This window comes from Triticum dicoccoides, chromosome 7B (assembly GCF_002162155.2).
Source record: "Triticum dicoccoides isolate Atlit2015 ecotype Zavitan chromosome 7B, WEW_v2.0, whole genome shotgun sequence".
Lineage (NCBI taxonomy): Eukaryota > Viridiplantae > Streptophyta > Magnoliopsida > Poales > Poaceae > Triticum > Triticum dicoccoides.
The window spans coordinates 576468610-576477501 of record NC_041393.1 but is presented as its reverse complement, the minus strand read 5'-3'; positions in this window follow the sequence as shown (position 1 = coordinate 576477501).

Here is an 8892-nt window from a genome sequence, read left to right as displayed (position 1 = left end):
AATTGAGGGAAGACTGAAGAGGCTCCAGGAAGAAAAGGGTGGGAGGGTGGGAAAACAAAGGCAACTTGGAAGGGGAAACTGGCGAATAACTTGAAGAGAAAGCACCGGTTGAAATCATTGAGGAAAGAAGGCAAAGACTTCGCACGAGTAGGAAGGATACTCGATTACGGACTCCGTCTCTGAGAAGAAAAAGGGGTGGGCGGGTGGGAAAAGAAAACAACTGAGGATTGAACGCAAAGATGAAGAGACTTGAGTCAACTTGACGAGAAATGCACCGGATAAAAGAGCTGAGGAACAACGATCGGAAAACCAACTACGTGGTCCTAAAGAAAAATTTGAAGGGGAAGAGGAGTAAGTCAAAACACTTACGTCATGATTCCTGACCAGAGCGACGGAGGGGCTGAGGAGTAAAAAGAATTCCTACTCTCCGATATAACTAGACTCGAAAAAACGGTTTTTCTTCTAGACTCGACAACAGCCAAACTACACGATCAATCAAGGGGGCTCCTAGGGTCGGTCGAGGCTCTGATACCAACTTGTCACACCCAATATGCGATACTATCCTAAAGAGACTCGAAGGTCCCACCAAGGATAGAACCGCATATTGAAACGCTTTTGCAAGGTGGATATCATTACATCAACATTACATAATAGATGGGGATACATACAAAAAGCATACAATGCCACACCAATACAACATCATCATACATAAGAGCACCATCCGACTACGGATGAAACACAAATAGAAACTCAAACAACATCCACCCTGCTAGCCCAGGCTACCGACCTGGAACCTATCCCCTGATCGAAGAAGAAGCAGAAGAAGAACACCAAAACAAGCAAACATCGCTCTCGCATCATGATCATCGCATAACCTGTACCTGCAACTATTTTTGTAGTAATCTGTGAGCCACGAGGACTCGGCAATCCCATTACCATGGGTATCAAGACTAGCAAAGCTTAATGGGAAAGGAATGGGTAAAGTGGTGAGGATGCAACAGCGACTAAGCATATATCGTGGCTAACATACGCAAATAAGAGCGAGAAGAGAGCAAAAGGAACGGTCGTGAAGCTAGCAATGATAAAGAAGTGATCCTGAACTCCTACTTACGTCAAACATAACACAAAACCGTGTTCACTTCCCGGACTCCGCCGAAAAGAGACCATCACGGCTACACACGCGGTTGATGCGTTTTAATTCGAATCTGGTATCAAGTTATCTACAACCGGACATTAACAAATTCCCATCTGCCGCATAACCGCGGGCACGGCCTTTGAAAGTTTATACCCTGTAGGGGTGTCCCAACTTAGCCCATGATAAGCTCTCGCGATCAACGAAGGATATACCTTCTCCCAGGAAGACCCGATCAGACTCGGAATCCCGGTTTACAAGACATTTCGACAATGGTAAAACAAGTCCAGCAAGACCGCCCGATGCGCCGACAAATCCCGATAGGAGTTGCACATATCTCGTTCTCAGGGCAACACCGAATGAGACTAGCTACGAGTAAAACTAGACTTCGAGTTTCCTCGAGGTGGCCCCGCGGGCAGCTCGGTTCGGACCAACACTTAGAGAAGCACTGGCCCAGGGGGGCTAAAATAAAGATGACCCTTGGGTTGGCTGACCCAAGGGAAGGGTATAGGTGGTGGTGAGGCAAATGGTAAAACCAAGGTTGGGCCTTGCTGGAGGAGTTTTATTCAAAGCGAGCTGTCAAGGGGGCCCCATAAATCACCCAACCGCGTAAGGAACGCAAAATCCGGAAACATAACACCGGTATGACGAAAACTAGGGTGGCAAGAGTGGAAAAAGACACCATGCATAAGGCCGAGTCTTCCACCCTTTACCAAGTATATAGATGCATTAATTAAATAAGAGATATTATGATATCCTAACATAATCCTGTCCACCATGGAGCAATCTTCAACTTCACCTGCAACTAACAACGTTATAAGAGGGGCTGAGCAGAGCGGTAACATAGCCAATCAACGGTTTGCTAGGAAGGGTCAAAAAGGTTAGAAGCTGACATGGCAAATTGGGAGGCTTGAAGAGCAAAAGATAGGTAGCGCGGCATAGCGATAGAACGAAGCAACTAGCATAGCAATGACAGTAATGAGATCCAAGGTGACAGTCATCTTGCCTGAAATCCCGCAAGGAAGAAGAACGAGTCCATGAAGAACATGAAGCCACGAAGACGAACCAAGCGTAGACGAACGAATCCTCATGATCGCAACGAAACAGGAACTATCGAAAAGAAGCACACAACATGGTAAACACACCACACATATACAAGACATGATGCACAACTAATCATGATGCGAGACAAGACTACATGAAGCTACTCATGGCAAGACATGATGCAAACAAGAGCAACACATCAAGGCAAGTTTAAATGAGGTCGGGAACAACATATAACAATTCCGATAAGTCCTCATATGCAAATTTTGAAATTGGTCCAGATCTGAATAAACTTTATGTTCAAGTTGTTAAACAGCAAGTTAAGATGCACCAAGATGATCTACATGAGATTCTAGTCAAGTTACATATAAAGTTCATTTAATTCGGAGCTACGGCCTAGAAGATATGAGCAAAACAAGTTAGACATGGCATTGATGCAAAATGCATCCAAACATTAAGCAAACACCTCAAAACAAGGATGAAACAAGGTAACATGAAAGTACATGCAATTCTAAGCAAGTTTCATATAGAGCACACTCAAAACGGAGCAACGGTTCAACACATACACTCTATACAAGTTATAGCAACAATCTGTCCAAAACAGCAACTAGGCATATTGCAAGCATCAAAACAACATGCTACAACACCTTAACATAAAAACAAAAGGCATGGACATGATGCACAGGTAAAGCATAACAAAACATGAACACTGAGCTATCTCCAGAAATCACTAGAACATGCTCAAAAAGACATGGCAAGATTGCAAATAATAATAGTTTCAGACTTTGCAGAAATAACATCAGGTTGCAATGTTTAGAGCTATCAAACAACATGTTACAGGAACTTAACGTGGCAAACAAAGGCATGGAATGATACTACTAAATGCATAGAACAAAAGCCCTTTACTGACCATGAGCCAAAAAGGAACAGAAGATATGATGGCACCCATGTAAACATGGCAAGATATATGGCAGATTCATACATGGCAGAAACAGCAATAAGTAGGCATGTTGGTGAGCTTGTACCACTCACCAAAGAGCAATACATGGCATGAAAAGGAAACCAGAAGCAAGAATACATATTTATGAAGCTAAGCATGGCAAGAACAAGTTCATAGCATTCTTGGAGCACTAGCAAATCACATGGCAAAACTGAACTTAATGTTGGCAGGCTGACAGCAACATTATTTAGCAATTTGAGAGAAAGATTACAATAAGCTACAGCAGGCTATAAATGCAACCAGGGGCATGTACGGATAGAGCATGACATGTATAACAAAACATCCTTAGTGAACATCTCCATATTATGAATAGAATGACTTGTAGCAGCAGGTTTACATAGCATCACAAAATAAAGATTCAGCCTAGCAAAACAGCAACAACAAGTACCCTACTTAACAAGCTTGATGCACTCAGTACAATACTCACAAAAATACATGGATGGCTCCCCTGTAAAGATGGCATGTCATAGTTCAAAACACATATAGAGCTCATGCTCATAGGATGCACACACAAAATGCAACAAAAATGACAAATCACCAAGTTATGACAGTTTCAGCAGATTAACATCATATTGCACTCTTGCAACGATGATTCAGGCATCAAGATGAACTCAAACAAACATGGCACAATGGAGTGAAATGAAGAGTATCTCACAACGAACATTTCTACACATTACACGCATGAAACGGAGCTACGGATGCAGAGTTATGATGCGATGAACATGGGCACAAAATGTCAATATCATGGACTTAGAGGAATTTCAGGGTCAACCTCAGATCTGCACGGATTTTGAGGTTCGCTGGAGTTTCACCGGAGTTGACGAGGAAGGGCCCGGGGCGACCTCCTCCGGTCGGATCTCGCCAGATCCAGCGCGGGGCGGCGCGGGGATGGCGGTTGCCGGCGATGAGGCGAGTTGGCGGCGGGGTTGGTGCGGAGGCCGAGGCCTGCGGAGGCGGTTGCTGGCGCCGGCAAGGCGGCGGCGGGCGGCCGCTGGCAGGGGAGCTCGGGGCACGCGGGCCTGGCGCGCCGACGAGGCGCCGGGGTTCCGGCAACCTGCGGCGGAGGGCGGCGAGGTGGCAGAGGCGTCGGAGGGTGGCGAGGCAGGCGCGGTCCGGCGCGGCGGCGCTGGCCAAGGCGTCGGCGAACTCGGGGGCGCGGGCGGCCCGGCGGCGGAGGGAGAGGCGCGGGCGCAGGCGCAAGCGGCGGCGGCGCGCGGGTTCGCGCGAGCCCATGATGGGCCTGGCGGGCCGCGGCGGGGCGTGGTGGCGGAGAGCGGCAGGGTGACATGGCAGCCTCCCATTGGCTGCGGGCGCGGCGGCAAATTCGTCCGGCGCGGACGGACATGCCCGGCACGGTGGGAGGAGATGGGCTAGGGTTTGGGGGGAGAATTCATCCGAGATTTCGGGGGAGAGGGACATATAAATAGGTAGAGGGAGCTAGGAGACTCCAAATGAGGAGAGGTTTTCACCCACACGATCGTGATCGAACGACCGAGAGCATGGAGGGGGTTTGGATGGGTTATGGGCCACTTTGGAAGGGTGTTGGGCTGCAACACACATGAGGCCTTTTCGGTCCCTCGGTTAACCGTTGGAGTATCAAACAACCTTCAAATGGCACGAAACTTGACAGGCGGTCTACCGGTGCTATACCAAGGCCGCTTGGCAAACCACGGGTCATTCCGAGAATGTTTAACACCCGCTCACAACAGGAGACAAAAGAGGGACGCCGGGGAACATAGGAGTGCCGGATTACAAAACGGACAACGAGGAAAATGCTCGGATGCATGAGACAAACACGTATGCAATGCAATGCACATGATGACATGATAAAATGCAACACGCGAGCAAATGACATGGCAAAAATGGCGAATAACTGGCAGGCACCTGGCGCATCGAATCCGGGGCATTACATAAAGTCTCATGACTGCCACATGATTATGACGCAACTGCTTGGGGTTGCATTGAGGTGGCTTCTACCGGAAAACATTTAGTTAGCCATTGTGAAGCTATGTGCATTCGTCAATGCAATATCTTAGAAGGTAATCGATCCAGAAATCATACCAAGGTTAGAGAATGATTTGGTGCAATGTCTTGTCAGTTTTGAGTTGGTGTTCCCACCATCCTTATTCAATATCATGATCACGTCCTAGTTCACCTAGTCGAAGAGATTGCCATGCTGGGTCCTGTATTTCTACACAATATGTTCCCCTTTGAGAGGTTCATGGGAGTCTTAAAAAAATACGTTCATAACCGTGTTAGGCCAGAAGGAAGCATCTCCAAGGACCATGAAAATGAGGAGGTCATTGAGTTTTGTGTTGACTTTATTCCTAACCCTAAACCGATTGGTGTTCCTGAATCGCGACATCAGGGCAGACTGGGTGGAAAAGGCACGCTAGGACCGAAAGCAATAATTTGTATGAACGGGCATTATTGGGCGCAAGCACACTACACAGTTCTACAAAATTCCTCCTTGGTGGCTCTGTATATCGAGGAACACAAGAATATTCTATACTCCAAACACCCGGAGCAGTCTCACGACTGGATTACACGTGAACAAATGGGGACTTCCACCGGTTCGTTGCAGACACATCTCATGCATGACAACGCTATTGAAGATGATCTGTACTTGCTGTCCCAGTTACCATCTTTGAATATATTGGCTTTCAAAGGGTACGAGATAAATGGGAATACATTTACACGATCGCCTAAGATAAAAAGAGCACCAACCAAAACATCAGTGTCCACTTTGATGCAGCAAACACCAATAGGCCGAAGGACACATATTATGGTTACATAGAGGAGATATGGGAACTTGACTATTGATGTGGTTTGAAGGTCCCTTTGTTTTGGTGCAAATGGGTCAATCTGACAGGAGGCGGGGTAAAGGAAGACCCGCAGTATGGAATGACAATAGTGGATCTCAACAATCTTGCGTACGCTGACGAATCATTCGTCCTAGCCAATGATGTGGCGCATGTTTTCTAAGTGAAGGACATGTCTACCAAGTTGAGAAAAAGAAAATATAAGGAAGCGAATACATCATACGATGAGCCAAAGCGCCACATAGTTCTTTCAGGGAAAAGAAACATCATGGGAGTGGAGGACAAGACAGACATGTCAGAAGATTATGAGAAGTTTCATGAAATTACTCCCTTCACTGTGAATATTGACCCGAGCGTCTAGTTAAATGATGAAGATTGTCCATGGTTACGGTGCAAAGGGACACACATGAAGAAAAAGTTTTATACGCAAGGATCCCACTATGGGATGTGACCGGCCTTCACTGTCATCACTTTCTTCTCTAGAGAGTTTCCGGACTTATATATTTGGAAAGTCCTACTTCGGACAAACTGGAGGGAATATTTGTAATAGTTAGGGTACAAATGTCTATTGGAATTTGAAACACGAAGAAATATTGTTTAGAAACAAACTATTTCTGACTTCATTTGCTATTTCTCATGCATATAATGATTTTTTAAGCTAAATGACCCTGAAATTGAAAAGCACTACAAAATGAACTCTGAAAAGGTTGAAAGTTGGCATGATATCATCATTTCACCCACATAGCATGTGCTAAAAAGTCGAGAGGGTTACGGCAAAAAACTGGATGCACTTCGTGCACAAAATGGACAATCTCTTTCGAACTATGAGGGTTTCAGACGAAAACTCATCTGTTACAAAGGCATTTCATTTTTTTAAACTTATTATAACTCCAGACTTTTTGTGTACTCAATATGCACCATTCAAAGCCACGTCATCAATTTTCAACCCTTTCTGACTTTATTCGCCATTTTTCATGCATTTACTGATATTTTTGAGCTAAACGACCCGAAAATTGAAAAGCACTACAAAATAAACTCTGAAAAGGTTGAAAGTTGGCATGGTATCATCATTTCACCCACATACTATGTGTTAAAAAAGTTGAGAGGGTTACGGCAAAAACTGGATGCACTTCATGTACAAAATGGACAGTCTCTTTTGAAGTATCAATGTTCGGATGAAAACTCATCTGTTACAAAGGAATTTCATTTTTTTAAACTTATTTTGACTCCAGACTTTTTGTGCGTTCAGTATGCACCGTTCGAAGCCACATCATCAATTTTCAACCCTTTATGACTTCATTTGCTAGTTTTCATGCATTTACTTTTTTTTGAGCTAAATGACCCTGAAATTTAAAAGCACTACAAAATGAACTCTGAAAATTTTGAAAGTTGGCATGGTATCATCATTTCACCCACGTAGCATGTGCTAAAAAGTTGAGAGGGTTACATCAAAAACTGGATGCACTTCGTGTACAAAATGGACAATCTCTTTCGAAGTATCAAGGTTTCGGACAAAAACTCATTTGTTACAAAGGCATTTCATTTTTTAAACTTATTTCAACTCCAGACTTTTTGTGCCTTCAGTATGCACCATTCAAAGCCATACCATCATTTTTCTACCCCTTCTGACTTCATTTGCTATTTTTCATGCATTTACTGATTTTTTTTAGCTAAACGACCCTGAAATTGAAAAGCACTTCAAAATGAACTTTGAAAATGTTGAAACTTGGCATGGTATCATCATTTCACCCACATAGCATGTGCTAAAAAGCTAAGAGGGTTACGACAAAAAATAGATGCACTTCGTGTACAAAATGGACAATTTCTTTTGAAATATGAAGGTTTCGGACAAAAACTCATGTGTTACAAAGGCATTTCACTTTTTAACATAACCTAAGAATTACCAAATTGAATATAAAGATAAAACACATTAATATTAAATAGTAGAAAAAAGAATCACTGAAAAATCTATTTTTAAAGTAAGGTTATGCACAAGCTAGTATTCAAACAAATTTCAAATAATTCAAATTTAAACTATTCAAATTTGAAAAGTACCAGCACTAACAGAAAGTTTATAATTTTTTTTACCTAAAGCAAAAAGATTCACAAAGAAACTCTAAATAAAGCAAAAAAACTACTCAGAAACAAAAGAAAATAAATAAAGCAGAAAAAAATTAAAAAAGCCCGCCTACTGGGCCGCCACAGCCTGCATACAACTAGAAACCCAACCTCTAGTTGGGCCAGGATGCAGGCCCGCAAGGCCCAGTAGGCCCAACAAGGCAGCACAGGTTCAATAGGCCCACAAAGGCCTACCTAGAGAGGAGCTCGAAAGATCTACAACACCGGAGCTTATAAACCAGTGCAGACGCCCTTCGCTAGGCGAGGTGGGACTAAACATCAACTGCAGTGCGTCGTGCGAGGAATAGTTCTTTAGTACCGGTTGGTGGCTCCAACCGCTACTAAAGACCCCCCCCCCTTTAGTTGCGGTTGGAGCCATCAGCCAGGACTAAAGGCCTCCGGTTCCCGCCGCTTCGGCTGGTGAAATTCACCTTTAGTCCCGGTTGGTTGCTCCAACCGGGACTGAAGGCCTTTGCATATATATTCAACACTTGAATTTTTTTCAGTTTCTCTGCTTCTTCGACCACTACAGAGGAGATCGCCGCGCCACCAGGCTGCCGCCGTCTTGCCTCCCCCGATGCCGGAGTTCGTCGCCACCCCGGACGCCGGCCGCCCGCGCCGCCTTGCACCGATCCCTGATGCCGGACGCGCCCTCCTCCATGAGCCCCGACGCCGTCCACGCCCGCTCCTCCCCGAGCTCCTCGCCGCGCCGCCTGCCCCGACGTCGTCGCCGCCCCCGACTCGCCTCGCCTCGCCATCACCCCGCTGTGAGCTCT